This window comes from Phascolarctos cinereus, unplaced genomic scaffold, assembly GCF_003287225.1.
Source record: "Phascolarctos cinereus isolate Bilbo 61053 unplaced genomic scaffold, phaCin_HiC Scaffold_726;HRSCAF=1367, whole genome shotgun sequence".
NCBI classification, from domain to species: Eukaryota; Metazoa; Chordata; class Mammalia; order Diprotodontia; family Phascolarctidae; genus Phascolarctos; species Phascolarctos cinereus.
The window spans coordinates 346,978,359-346,993,593 of record NW_027556098.1 but is presented as its reverse complement, the minus strand read 5'-3'; positions in this window follow the sequence as shown (position 1 = coordinate 346,993,593).

The following is a 15,235-nucleotide window of genomic DNA, read 5'->3' as shown; positions in this document are numbered from 1 at the left end:
TTGCGTTATGAGTGCTTACGTCTTGGAAATCAGCAGATGCTACAAATCAGGATTTGATTTATCGTTTTGTTAACTGTCTAGACTTTAAAAAGTGTAAAAAAAATTTATCTAGGTTCCAATTTGGCCCTCTAACAGCTTTGTAACCATGGGCAAGTTATTTAATTTCTCTGAAATTCAGTTGCTTCATCTATAGAAAAATAAAAATGCCTGTTGTACCGACCTCTTTGAGGTTGCAATAATTCAATCCAACAAATATTTATTACATGCAAGCTATACCTTGGGAATATAAAGACAAAGTTACACCCTTCAAGTTTAGATTCTGGGACTTTGAGGGGTCAAGTGGGAGGACTCAACATGTAAAGAGATAAGTATGTACAGACATAAACCTTGTTTTATTACACTTTGAAGAAATTGTATACATATATATATATATTATATATATATATATATATATATTTTTTTTTTTACAAATTGAAGGTTTGTGGCAACCCTGCATTGAACAAGTTTTTTGGTACCATTTTTCCAACAGCATTTGTTTATCTCATGTCCCTGTGTCACGTTTTGGTAATTCCTGCAATATTTCAAACTTTTTCATAAATATTATATCTGTTATGGCAAAAATAAAATGAAGTTAGGAGAGCAAGGAATAGTTTACCTGTCAGATCCATGGAGAAGGGAAGAATTTATGATCCAAAGCAAATTCCAAAGGACTTGTGATAAAAACTGCTATCTTTCTTCAGGAAGAGACCTGATGGATTCTGAATATAGATTGAGTCATACTTCTTAAACTTTATTTTTCTTCGAGTTTTTATGTTTTCTTTTGTGACATGGTTAATATGAAAGTGTTTTACATATATAATCAATATTATATTGCTTGCCTTCTCAGAATTGAGGGAGGGGTACAAAGGAGGAAGAGAATTTGGAACTCAAAATTTTTTAAAATGAATATTAAATTTTTAAAGTACTTGGAGAATATTTAACATAATAAAGATATATAGATACATATACATATGTTTAAATACTATGGGCTACCTTGGAAGGTAGTGATTTCTCCTTCAGAGATCTTCAAGCAGTTATTCATTTATTAAATGCTTACTATTTGCCAAACCCTGTGATGAGGCTAACTGACTACTTGTTAGGTATGTTATAGTCAGGGTTCACCCTACTAGTGAGTTTACAATAGAGGCCTTTCTAATTTTGAGTGGAAAATATGGCTACTGTATTGTAGACCATGTAATAAGCATTTTTTCTTTAGACAACCAAATAAAGCTACTTCTCTGATGCCCTGGTGTGGGGAGGTGGACAAATGGGAAGAATTACTGCCATTGGCATCATCCGTAATTGAAACAAAATATACAGTTTTGTGTGTGTGTTTATATAAAACAATATATATATATATATACATATACATACATATATATATATTGTGTATATATACACATGTGTGTTTAAAGTGGTATTTTTGTAGTTGCAAAGAATAAGAAACAAAGTAAGTGGCTATTTATTTGGGAATAACTGTAGATGAAATGGGCAGTGTAAGAAACAACAAATACAGAGTTCAGAGAAACTTGAAAAGAATTTTATGAATGGCCACAGAATGAAGTAAACAGTACCAGAAGAATAATCTACATAATAACCATAATCATACAAGGAAAACAAAATAGAAAGACATCTGACCTCTGACACTAGGATCATAGATTTAGAGTTGAAAACTACTTTAAGTATCTTCCCATCTAACCCCCTCATTTTACACATAAGGAAACTGAGGCCCAGAGAGGGGAAGTGATTTGTCCAAGATATACAGGTAAGGCAGAAATGAAATTTGAACTAATGTAGAATTCAAAACCAGGTCCTCTGGGTCCATATCCCGTTCTGCTATAGTAAATGCAGTAGCCAATCTTAATTCTAGAGGACCGACTGATGATGAAGTATACCTCCATCTTTTTAGGAAAGAGTTGGTGGTTTGTGGCTATGAATTGAGATATACATTTTCAGATGTAACAATGTCTTGGTTTGGTTTTGTTTTGCTGAACTGTATCCAAGAGAAGGTTCTATGGGAAAAGAATCAGAAATAAATTATACAAGAAAACAGATCAATAAAACTTTTTTTCGTGAATCTAAGTCACAGGGATAGAAATTAAATGACCTAATTTAACATCAGTAAATATAAAAACATTTCAAAATCCATCAAATAAGAAAGAAATAATGATAATAACTCACATTTCTGTATCACTTCAAGGCATACAAAACATTTTCCTCACAAGAACACTGTGATGTGAGTAGTGGCATTATTATCCCCATTTTACAGAAAGAGAAACTGAGTTCACACCATAAAGGCCAAATCCATTGCTTAGGGCTACACAACTAGTATGCTTCATCTTTCAAGAAACCCCAAGAGGAAAATAAATGTGCGTACCTCCACAGAAATTATTCTTATGATGAATGAGAAAGAAAAGCACTGTGATTACTATGAATCAAATTCTTCTAAAGTCATAGCTTAATTTCCTAGGAGTAAACTCTATACTTATGAGTTAGCTAATTAAAATATTTTTCCATCTAACTGCAAACACCAAACCCAATTATTAGGACCAATTTTGTTCTTTGAGAAGTAAAAGCTAGAGAAGCAAAAAAAAAATTAAAGTCCTGAGTTAAGTTAGTAATGAGCATATAATAAATAAGTGCTAGAATGTCTTACAAGTTTGTTATTTTCTGTTAAAGAAATCAAGCTTATGATCAGGCTTTGTATAAAGAAAGAGAGTGAACTAATTGGGTAAAGATGTCCTTTACACAGTATGACTGTAATAAATGATTCACACTCTTATTTTTCAGCTGCCACTCAAGCCTCCTGCTCCTTACAGCCTGTATACATGGCAGATTTCAAGAGAAGCCAGTAGAGAGCTGTGTACAAAGTATGATGCAGCTAGATCCTTTAAACTTCAGGTTATGAATTCCTTTTGTATTTTTCTTTACTTTTTTGCCTCCTTTTATGTTTCAGCCACAAAACTATTCTTTTTTTTTTAAGCACATTCTCTTTGCTTCTCAAAGACATATAAATTAAGCTGTGGGTGAGATGAAACTACAACAAATCTTCCCTTTGTGCTCACAGTAATGAAAAGGAGTAGAGGTTATGTGTATCAGGCAGCAGAACAAATAAAATTTAAATTTAAAATCTCATATCTATCTTTTCACCCATCCTATTCCTCTGCTCCAACATGCAAAATCTATCTTATGCCAAATTTCAAAGTTTCAATATGAGAGAAAAATATGACTTTGAAATGTTATAGATATTTTCCATATAGAGTTGTTTCCCCAGGATAAGGATATTTACTAACTCTTAAGACATAACACTATGAGGGGCAGCTAGGTAACGCAGTGGATAGAGCACTGGCCATGGAGTCAGGAGGACCTGAGTTCAAATGTGACCTCAGACACATAACAATTACTAGCTGTGTGACTTTGGGTAAGTCACTTAACCCCCACTGCCTCATCAAAAAAAGAAAAAAGACTTAACACTATGATGGAAAAGTATTAAAATAACTGATTATTTTTGAGGTTTGTTGTTGTTTAAAAATAAAATTCTCCCAAAGATTATGCAGCTGAATTCTTTTAGGCCAGTGAATTTAGTTGTTTTTCCTTCCAAAGACTGTAAAAGTATTTTAAGACCCTTAAATTCTATATATTCCCATTAGCATTTTTAGTTTAATATTCAGGATATGATGTGACCTTGGTACTCACTGCTGAGAAAAATTAGAAAGCCATACACAGTAATAAACAAAGATACTTGTACAGAATACAGGATCAGGTTCAAGGAAAATTCTGATAAGGTTAACAAATCTAATTTTTATGTAATTTTTAATTCATCTGTTTCCTTCTGTGTTTTGAAAGGCTCAAAACCCAAAGAAGGAAAATTGATTATTGAGGGTTATAAAAGGAATCATCACTGGGAGAACAGGATAAAATTAAGAGGAAGAAAAAACAGTGCATTTCCCTTGATGTTCAATGTAAGAGATATTTAGAGGGATAGAGTCAGGGAAAGCTGATAGATAGGAGGGAACATTAAAGCATATATTGTAGGAAACTATCTTACCCTAGTTGGTAAATGGAGCACATGACTGATTATATCCTTCCTATATTGACCTGTTATATTGTAGCATGCAAGTGTCTAAAATTCTCAGATAATTTTTAGGGGATTTCAGCGTTTATCAAAGGAGGAGAAAGACAGAGAGAGACAGAGGAAGAGAGACAGACAGAGAGACTTTTAATCTTCTACATATTATTCCTATGCATACAAATTTTCAATATCAGAGTAATCTTATAATAATAAAAAAAAGAGTAGATTTGTTTCCTCTAGAATTCCTGTGGGTAGAAGAAACCCAAGTGAAAAAAATTCCAAAAGTCCTAGGAAGAAGTTTAGCTTGTACCTCTCAGATTTTGACTTGAACTCAATAAGGCTTTCCAGCTAAAGCAGACGATGGGGTCCATTTCATGGGAAACAGCGGCAGAACAAATTCTCTTGAAGAAGGGCTATGTCTTCTTATACATTGTTGTTTACTGTTATTTAAAAGTAATCTGATCCCCTCTAATCCTCAACTTCATTTGGGAGATTTCTAAATGTGTGAAAGCCCAATTCATTTCAGGGCAGAACTATAGCCTGCCCTCCTCTTCAAAATCCTATGAGGCTAATCCTGCTAGGAACATCATTACATCTGATATCTCACCGCTCAGATTTGCTTCTAGGTCATGAGAGTATTAGTCAATATTTTTATCCCTTTCACATTTAGTACACATAATGTCAGTTTTACATAATGCCTAATCATTCCTGATAAAGATGCACAGAGTTAATGTCTATCTTGACATCCAATTAAACTCAGGAAAATGGGGCCTTAGACCCTGGTCTCTGAGCCTCATTCATTTCCAGGCTCAGGTGTAGACCAGGTTAATTCACATGTTTCCTCACTTATCATAAGGATTACATAAAAACTGTGTTTAAAGATTTAAAGCTTAGGGAGGTTAAAATTTACTAGAATTAGGAATATCCAGCTGAAAAAAGCTAAGGAAATAATTAGTACAAACTAATATCTTTTCCTTTCCCCTCCTCTTCCCCCAAAGGCTCAGGCTCTCTAGTAATAACAGGTACCATTTATATAGAACCTTAAGGTTTGCAAAACGGTTTGCAAATATTAAGCTTATTTTAATCTCACATCAACCTTAGGACAAAGGTGCTATTATAGTCCCCATTTTTCAGATGAGGAAACTGAGGCATACAGAGGTAAAGTAACTTGCCCACTGTCACATAGCTATTAAGTGTCTTAAGCAACATTTGAACTAAGGTCTTTCTGATTCCCAGTCCAGCCCTCTATCCACAGTGAAACAAAGTATGTCTGTGTGTGTGTGTATGTATATATGTGTATATATACATACATATGTGTATATATATGTATGTATGTATATATATATGTATGTATGTATGTATGTGTATATATATCTGGAGAGAGAGAGAGAGAGAGAGAGAGAGAGAGAGAGAGAGAGAGAGACTTCTGAAAATATTAGCAGTTCATGCCCTGTAATATTCTACACATAGTGAAGCCATTCAAGTGGAGCCTTTGAACATGGTCCATACAAACGTCTCCAAAGTAGGGTTACAAAAATGGAGAAAATGTTCTGGGAGAGAAATCAGGCAAGCCCATGGCCTCAGAAAACACTTGGGCTAGATAATGCTATTGCAACAACAAGTACCTAGAGCTGTCTCTGGGTCCAGGCAGACTGAGGTCTTCATCCTCTTCCTATTCCATTAAGCAGTCCCTATGATCTGGACCCATACTCATCAATTGGGTTCAGTCCTAGAAGAGTTTAACTACTAAAAGCTAAAAGTCAGGCTCTTTTTCTCATATTCTTTGGCCTTTTGGCCTACTTCAGAGCCCCAGGAAAAACAAGTTATAGCCTAGAGGTGACTCATGTAGGTACTGCCCAAAAGTCAGAGTACAAATATACTTAATGAATAATGTATATGAGGTATAGGACAGCTATTTATTTCTTCTGCACAAAATAAATGCTAAACAGAAAAGATTCATGACCAGACATCAATAAGATTTAAGCGACTCAAAGCAACTAATAGATATTTAAAAATCAAAACCTGAAGCTTTTTTCAGAACAGCCAAAACGAAATTTCACTTTCAACTCAGCTTTGCACAATCCAAACGATTTCTTCCAGTTCCATATCTTCTGGCAAGCTAGACCCTTTCTGGCTAGGGATTGAACTCAACTTCCTACCAGTGGTCATATTTTCCAGGAAGTACTACAGAAGTAGTTTGGGGCTCCTCCTGAAGTGGAGCTGGCATCAGAAGCTCTACCAGCTAGAACTTACTATGCTGCTTCCAACACTGGAAATGTCCATTTCAAGATAATTACTCAGTGGTCTCTATTCAAGAAAGAAATGAAACAGAAGAGGCAAGCCAAAACCCAGGCTCAAGCTTGCCAAGGAAGGATGTGCTTCCTCTGCCATGTGCTCACTGCCACCATGTTACTGGGAAAGGCTTGAGGAACCCTGACACACTAGACAGAAACACCAGAGAGCCAGCAGATGGAGTAAAGGTTCACAGAGTGATCCACTTCTCCTGGCTTGGTGGTGGGTTCTTTTGATGCAAACAGCAATTGCTACCTTCATTAGGACCAAGGGATCAATACAAGGATAGACTTGTCATCCCAAAGCACCCAAGCTCTTCAGTACTGAGCCGCAGGTGATAGTCTAGAAGTAGTCACGCAGATCAGAGCATCTTCCATAGAGTATACTCCAATCCAAACCCCATTTCACAACATTCCATTTGTGGAGAACTTTACTGATTTCAAGTATTTTCAAATACATTATCTCATCAGCTTGTGAACTCCTCAAAGGACTCTTCTTCCTCTTTCTATTTCCCAAAGAGCCACCGCCCATTATAGGCATTGAACAATTGCTCATTGAATGAGTGATCTTCGCCATAGCCTTGTAGGAGAGTAAGGGTACAGACAGTGTGATTCAGTGAAAGGCATGTTGGATCTGGTATCACAAAACCTGAGTTCAAATTTTGCTTCTCTGATTTACTATCTGTGTGGCCTTAGGCTAGTCACAGTCTCTGTGGGGCTCAGTTTCCTCATCTATAAAATAAAGATGTTAGAGTAGAAGACTGTTAAAATAACTCATATCTTTAAATCTATGAACCTAGAACTTTACAGACTGCCTGGCATATAAGGAGCACTTAATCAATGCTTCTTGACTTGACTTATCTCTATTTTGTAGATGAAGAAACAATATCTTTGAGTCCAGTGACTTATCCAGGGTTACACATCTAGTAAGTCACAGAATCAGTACTAGAGCATCTTATATCTTCTGATTCCTGGTCATCATACAACTAAGTTCTGATATTGGTCTAAATGAATGGTATGAATTTAAGTTCCTAGGCACTAAGGGATTAGGGACTTTTTAAACTCTGTATTATTCCCTTCCTCCATGTCTAAAGAATGTAAATTTCTAAGAACTTCCACTCAGAGTCTATCAAAGAAAAGTACCAAGTGCACAATCCTTCCTGGTATAAGAGGTATTAAATAGAAGTAAAACTGTAAAAAACAAACAAAGCTTTAGTTCTGAATTTTGATTTTAGAATCCCTACCACTATGCTTTATTTCAAATAACTGAATAAAGGGGCCTCCAAGGCACTGCTGATTAATGATCAGCTGATTAAAAAAAAAACATGATAGAGGGCATCTCACTGTAGGCTGCCAGATAAAGTAAGAAGAAAAGCAGCTGGAGCTCTTGAGCTGATGGACGGCGCCAAGAGAGAATAAACAATGCAGTCCCACACAGTAAGATGCCCTTACCTTTGCTTCTTAGCAAGCCGAGGGGGAAAAGCTCTAGGAATCCATGGGATTTGTAGAGTTGTGATTAACTTTGAAATTACTCAGCCACTTCCTCTTTCCTTGCTACTGAGGGAACCACAGATGTGTTGCAGCCCCGGTTGCCATAGTCCTAAGGGGGAATCACTCCCTTTGAAGGTCTTTGAAAACCTGACACTGGAAAAGGTTTAGAGAATTGTAACTTGCAGGTTTGAAGGCAGGGACTGGGAGCAAATAAGGCAAAAACCATCAGACAGAGCTCTGCTCTCTCTCTTTTACTAAATGTCTATGGTGCTTAGGGCTGAGCAGGCACGTTAGTGAACAATGGCAAATGTAAATCATTTGAAGGACCGGGCTGCCACTTCGGATACATGAAGCTGCCTGGTGTCAGCGCTCGACATATGCGGATGCAATAACCTAGCAGTGATTCAGTTGAAGAATGAAAGCTGGCATTTCTGCCTTCTGTGTTCTCGTCAACTTGCAAATCAGGGAGAAAGTACTCTCACATCACCTCAGAGTAAAGACTAAGTTAGAGACTTCAGAATACTTTATACTAGTCTATTAGTATTTATCAGTATGACTATGAGTAGAAATAGCACTTAAAAAAAGAGACATTACCACCTGCTTTGCTACCACACCCCAGTGACCACGGGACCTTTCCGTCTGACTTGCAGCTAAAACTTTCCCATAGGTGTTGTCTCCCTCATTGGAATGTGAGCTCCTTAAGAGCTGGCACTGCTTTGTTTTTCTGTCTGTATCCTCAGTCTTTGGGATAGTGCTTTTGTGAATGTGGTAATTGCTTATTAAATGCTTTTACCTATTCATTCATCCATACTCTGTGTAGCAGGAAAAAGGACTCTTAAAAGCTGGTAGTTAAGACCATCTGAGCCCATGGTTCTAAGAACAGGAGTTCTTAACATTTTTTTGCATAGTGAACCCCTTCTCAGAATAGTGTATGTTTATATGTGCGTGTGTGTGTGTGTGTGGCTAACATTTAATACTGCTATTACTGTTAAAGATTTTATAAATATTATGTCACTTGATCTTTGCCACAACCCTGGGAGGTAGGTGCTATTATTATTACCCTTTACAATTGATGAAACTGAGACAAACAGAAGTTAAGTAACTTGTCCAGGATCACACAGCTAGCAAGTGCCCAAGGTAGAACTGGAATTCAGGTCTGACTCCAAACCCAGCATTCTATCTACTGCTCCACCTAGCTGTCTCTAATTTAAATAAATCCAAAAAAAGTTTTTAAATGCATTAAATAAAATACATGGGATTGCAAAGGAAACCAGTTATTGAGAAATGCAATTAAAAAATTACTCCCTCAAAAAACCAACCCAAGTTCACAGACCCCAGGTTATGATCCCTTGCTCTAAGTAGATCCCTCTGTGGTGAGTGGGGAGAGCCAGAGTCCCCTACCCACAGACTTATCCATAACCTCCTCCTCCTTCCTCTTCTTTCTTCTACATTTATTATTCAGATGAAGTATAGCTCTGTAGCCCCAGGCTGCAGCCTAGGATTATAGTAGTGAATTTATCCTGGAGCAAAACCCCAAACAACCACCTGCACAATTTCCTTACTCCCTCTATTCATCATGTTGCAGCTTCAAAACTAAAAATAGAAACACTGCCGCTCCTCTCCCCTGCTCCCAAGGATCAGGTAGGTAAGGGAAATTGCAAACAACTTCCTCACCACCAGACTAAGACCACACAGGAGAAAATACCACCCCAGAGGTATTGCTACTTCTGGGTAATTATAGTCACTGAAAATACCACTTTGGAAAGGAAGTGCCTTCTCAAACTTAATTACAGAGCTGTGGTACAAGAATAGGAAATGCATTTGCCCACCTTCTAGCTACAGTAATTATGGCAGGTATTGTCTGTTACTTATAGTTGCTGCTATGGGAAAATTTTACATGGACACCCTTTGATTAGAAGGAAAACATTTTCACCCTGTATTCTCACCTTTACAATGTCCTTGGGATATGAATGAGCTATTCAGTGAAAAGTTAGGTGCAGCCTAGGGTTTCTCCTACCTGGTTGATTTATCAAGAAAAGGTTGTCTTGCTCTTCCAGTTTGAGTCATAAGACTAGAGAGTACTTAAACGAATCCTTTGACTCTAAAACTGGACTGGATAAATGGGCATTTGTCCATATAGAAAAGTGATGTATAAATCTTGAAAAACAACCCTATTTCCCCATTTAAATCGTTCTAATATTTCATGCTATCCAAATGTTGCTTATCATTTGTAATCTAAATTGTTCTGCTGTTGTTTAAAGTCCACTTCGTCTTGTGTTGTCACAGTGGAGGACAATTCTATCTAACCTGTTAATCCTAGAGTGTGAGTTGAAGGAACAAAGATTTTTTTTTCTTTTTCTTACCTTCAGAAGGACTTTCTTTCATAACTTCCATCATTTAGAGAAACTTTTGGCTCAAGGGGTGGACTGAGACCTTCCTGACACTTAGGTGCGCAAAGAGTTCAGGCAACGAAGGCCTCAGTCATTGTCCTAGTCCACTTCATTCATTCAACAACTATTCACTAGCATCTTCTGGGTTTGGAGTGCTATGCTAGGTGTTAGGAGGAGACACAAAAGTTAGATAAGACATAGTTCCCCTACTCCTTGTGGAAATTAAGACATAAAAAACACATGACTAGAATATAATGAATCAAGATTTAATCACAAAAATGTACTGAGCATAAGTATCTATAACTTCATCAACTCGACATAACTGATTCCATTTTGAATTAGGCCTCCATGCTGTGATTGAGCTGTTTCAAGTAAGTTGTTTTTCAAAAATAAAATAAACACCTTTGTGATATAATGTTGCAAACAACACGTGTATATTCTTATTTTGGTTTGGTTTTGTTTTTTGCTAGGCAATGGGGTTAAGTGACTTGCCCAGGGTCACACAGCTAGTAAGCGTTATGTGTCTGAGGTTGGATTTGAACTCAGGGTCGGTGCTCTATCCACTGTACCACCTAGCTCCCCCCCCCAACATGTGTGTATTCTTAAACAACTGATAAATATGTGTGAATCCTTTGATAAGACATCTCACCAACAGAAAAATATTATAAACAACTTTATAAGTAATTTTGAAGTAAACTACCAATTATATGGTAAATAACTTTGGAACATCCATAACCAAAAGTATAAAAAAACCCATCTGAGGCCCCAGCCTTCAGCCTGGTCAGGGTATAGGATTGGTTTCTGTATTCCCCATACTTGAGACTCTAGCAGCTTGAGCTGGTTTGAGGGCAATGTTTATTGATGAAACTTGCTAGATGATCACCTTGAAGAGAGACACGTGACCTCTGCCTGGGCAGAGAGGGAATCTTGTCTACTCCAGTGTGGAAAGAAGCTTATCAGATACTCAGCCTCAGGTTGGTGGTTCTTGGAGGCCAGTACTGTTTGTACACTTTAATTAAGTTTGATTGCATGCATCAGGAACTGTAAGTCTGATTAGTGTTTCCAGCCACTAGTTAGCATAAATAATGGTAAATTGGCTAAACACATGTACCATACATTATAGCTACAATATAAAATATATTAACATGGTTTTTATAATATAAAAGATGCTATTCATTAGAGACTTTCAAAATGAAGTGCTATGTGAGATCCAAGACGAAAGATAATTAGCAATCAGGAGGATTGGAGGAGGCTTCATAGCAGAGACTGCATTTGGTTTATATTTTGAAGGATGGGTGGGAATTCAACAAGCAAAGGAGGGAAGAGAAAATGCTCCAGGCATAAAGAACAGCATGAGCAAAACCATGGGAGTAGGAAATCATAAGTTATATTCAGATAAAGAGAGGTAGGAGTCTAGTTTGATTAGAACACAGAGGAGAGAAAAATAATGCAATGTGAGTGGTTCTGATTATGCCCTGCTACTCTAAACCACCTCAAAACACCAAGTGTAACAAATTATATAAAATAATAAGAGAAAAGACAAGAAACCATCACAGAGAAAAACAATAGAAAAATTATCTGATTGAAGAAATTTTAAAAAACCCATAAAACAGGCATGAATAGAGATACCACTTGGTAAAGGAAAACAGAGATATACCCTAAAAGAAAGAACAAGACTACAGGAACAACTTCATCCATAGAAGATAAACAGGCATATTGCGACAAACCCAAGTGGCTTAGAATAACAATGAAATGTAAAGGAAGATCTGGTATTTATAAAATGGGGGTGAGGGAAGGAGAAAGATTGCTGGAGGAAGAATTCAAGAAAGTAATCACAGCAATATTAATAGCTAAATAGCATTTCTATATTACTTTAGGGTTTGCAAAGCACTTTATACTTTATCTTCACAACTACCTTGGAAGGTATGTGCTATTATTATCTCCATTTTACATATTAAAATACCGAGAGAGACAGCCTAAAGGATTTGCCCAAGGTTGCACAGTCAGTGTCTTTTTTTTTTTTTGCTTTTTGGTGAGGCAATGGGGTCAAGTGACTTGCCCAGGGTCACACAGCTAGTAAGTGTCAAGTGTCTGGGATCACATTTGAAGTCAGGTCATCCTGACTCCAAGGCCAGAGCTCTATCCACTGCATTACCTAGCTGCTCCCACAGCCAGCGTTTTAAGTAATATATGAACTCAGGTTTCTTTCTCCATGTCCAGTGCATTAAAATCTCTTTGAAGTTATGGATTCTATGAGGAAGAGAGTGACTTGGGCAAATTGAAAATGTAATTATGGAAGAAAATACAAAATATAAACATTTTAAATTGGGAAAATTGGAAGAAGACTTCATATCTTTATGAACCAAAATAAGAGAGTTAAAGGACACAGAGCAGCAATACACTCTGAGAAACATTGTTCTCCCAGGAAAACACAAACAAACAATATTTTCCAAAAAGTAGTACAAAAAAGAAAATTTCCTGAAAATATTATAAATACAGAAAAAAAACAAATTCATTAGAATTCACAGAATAAAAAAGTTTAACTCAGTAGAAAATGTAGTTGCCAAGTAAAAATTTTAATGTCATCTTGTAAGAAGCCAAGAGAAAGCAATTTGCATAGCAATAAGGGTAAATTCTAATTGTATAAGACTACTCAACAATGGAAAGAAATGAAAGATAATACTGAAAACCAACATTGAAAATAATTCTAAAATTACCTATCCTGAAAACCCAAGCTTATTACAAGGAAAAAAATAGTTCTTCAGTGAGGTCAGAAATTTCAATTCTGTCCTGCAGAGAAATCCAAAACTGAGCAAGGCTGTCAATAGGTAAATTAACTGAGCATTTAAAATTTGAAGAGGAAAGCTAGACTTGAACACATGTAATGAGTAAATAAAAATAATACAATGTTTACATGATATAAAGGAGTATGTCTGCCATAGTATTTAAAGTCAAAAAGAATTTTGAAAAAAGAAGGCTAGATATTTGTGTGAAAAATCATTGAAAGAAGAACAGATGGAACTGGATCATCTGAGGGACAAAATGAGGAGAAGTAAGATAATATTGTTCACCGTAAATGATGTTTAAGCAAATAAAGAGGGTCGTGAGGGAGAGAGTTGAATCATAAGCCTTATCTTTTATCTGTACTTTAAAAAAAAATAAAGAAAGAATGAAAAAATATTTCAATAAAAGTAGAATACAAAGACCTGTCTTGGTTGTAAGTCACTAGTAGGAGGGGAGGGTGATTCAATTAATCTATCAATAAAAATTTACAAACACTTACTATGTACCAGCTATGGACATCTAGGTGGTGCAGTGAATAGAGTGCTAGGCCTAGAGTCAGGAACACCTAAGTTAAAATCTGGCTTCAAACACTAGCTGTGTGATCCTGGGCAAGTCACTTAACCCTTTTTGCTCTAGTTTCCTCATCTTTAAAATGAGATGGAGAAGGAAATGGTGAATCACTCCAGTATCTTTGCCAAGAAAACCCCCAAAAAAGAGTCCAACATGGCTGAAATGACTAAAAAACCAATAACAATGTGGCAGGCATTGAGCTAAACACTAGAGATATAAAAAGAGATAAAAGACAATCCCTGTCCTAAAGGAGTTCAAAATCTAATGGGGGAGCCAACATGCAAACATATAAAGCAAATGACATACAAGATAAATAGGAAATGATTAACAGAGGAAAAGCATTAGGATTAAGAGGAGCTGGGAAAGGCTTCTTATGAAAGATGGGGTTTTAACTGGTACTTAAAGGAAGCCCGGGAAGTCAATAAGTAGAGTTGAGGAGGGAGAGTGTTTCAGATAGAGAAAATACCAGGAGCTGAGAGATGGAGTGTCTCATTCGTGGATCAGCCAGGCAGCCATTGTCATTAATTACACTGAAGAGTATGTGATAGGGAGTAAGGTAATGAGTGTAATGACTGTAAAGGTAGGAGGGGGCTAGGTGGTGAAAGGCTTTGAATGCCAAAAAGATGATTTTGTATTTGAATGTGGAAGCAATAGGGAATCACTGGAGTTTATTGAGTAGGAGGGTGACATGGTTGGTTTGAAGTGGGGAGAAACTTGAGACAGATAGACCCACCATCAATTGTCTAGGCATGAGGTGATGAGGGCTTAGACAAGAGTGGTAGCAGTGTCACAGGAGAGAAGGGAGTATATGGGACAGATGTTGCAAAGGTGAAATTGATAGGCACTAGCAACAGCTAACATGTGGGTGAAGGGAGGAATGAGAAGTAGGGAGGAAATGAGGCTGTGAGTTTGTGGAACTGAGAGAATAGTGTTGTCTTGTACAGTGTTAGGGAAGAAGGCAGAGACTTTAGGGGGAAAGATAGTGAGTTCTTTTTTTGGACATGTTTAGTTTAAGATGTTTTCTGAACATCCAGTTTGAGATGTCTGAAAGGCAGCTGGATATAGGAGATTGGAGGTCAGCAGAAAGACTGGGGCAGGATAGATATATTTGAGAATTATCAGCATAGAGATGGCAATGAAATCCATGGGAGCTAATGAGACCACCAAGTGAAGAACTACAAAGGAAGAAGAGAAGAGGCCCCAGAACAGAACCCTGAGCAACACCTGCAGTTTGAAGGCATGGCCTGCATGAGGAACCAGCAAAGGAGATCGAGAAGGAGTGGTCGAATGGGTAGGAGGAAAACCAGGAAAAAGAGAGTATGAGGGAGGAGACGGTAATCCACAGTGTCAAAGTCAGAGAGGTCAAGGAAAATGAGAATTGGGGGAAGGCCAAACAGGGATATGCTCAAGCAAATGTTGCAAATCAGGCTTTATTTATTGTTTTGTTGGGGGTTCTGACTTAAGAAAATGATGGAGAAAATGTGGATCAGATTAAACTTAAAAATGTGTCGGGTTATTTTAGAGAGCTGTTTTTTAAACATTTACCAGAACACTCCTGGCTACAAAGTAAGATGAACTTTATCTGTGTTTATAGTATA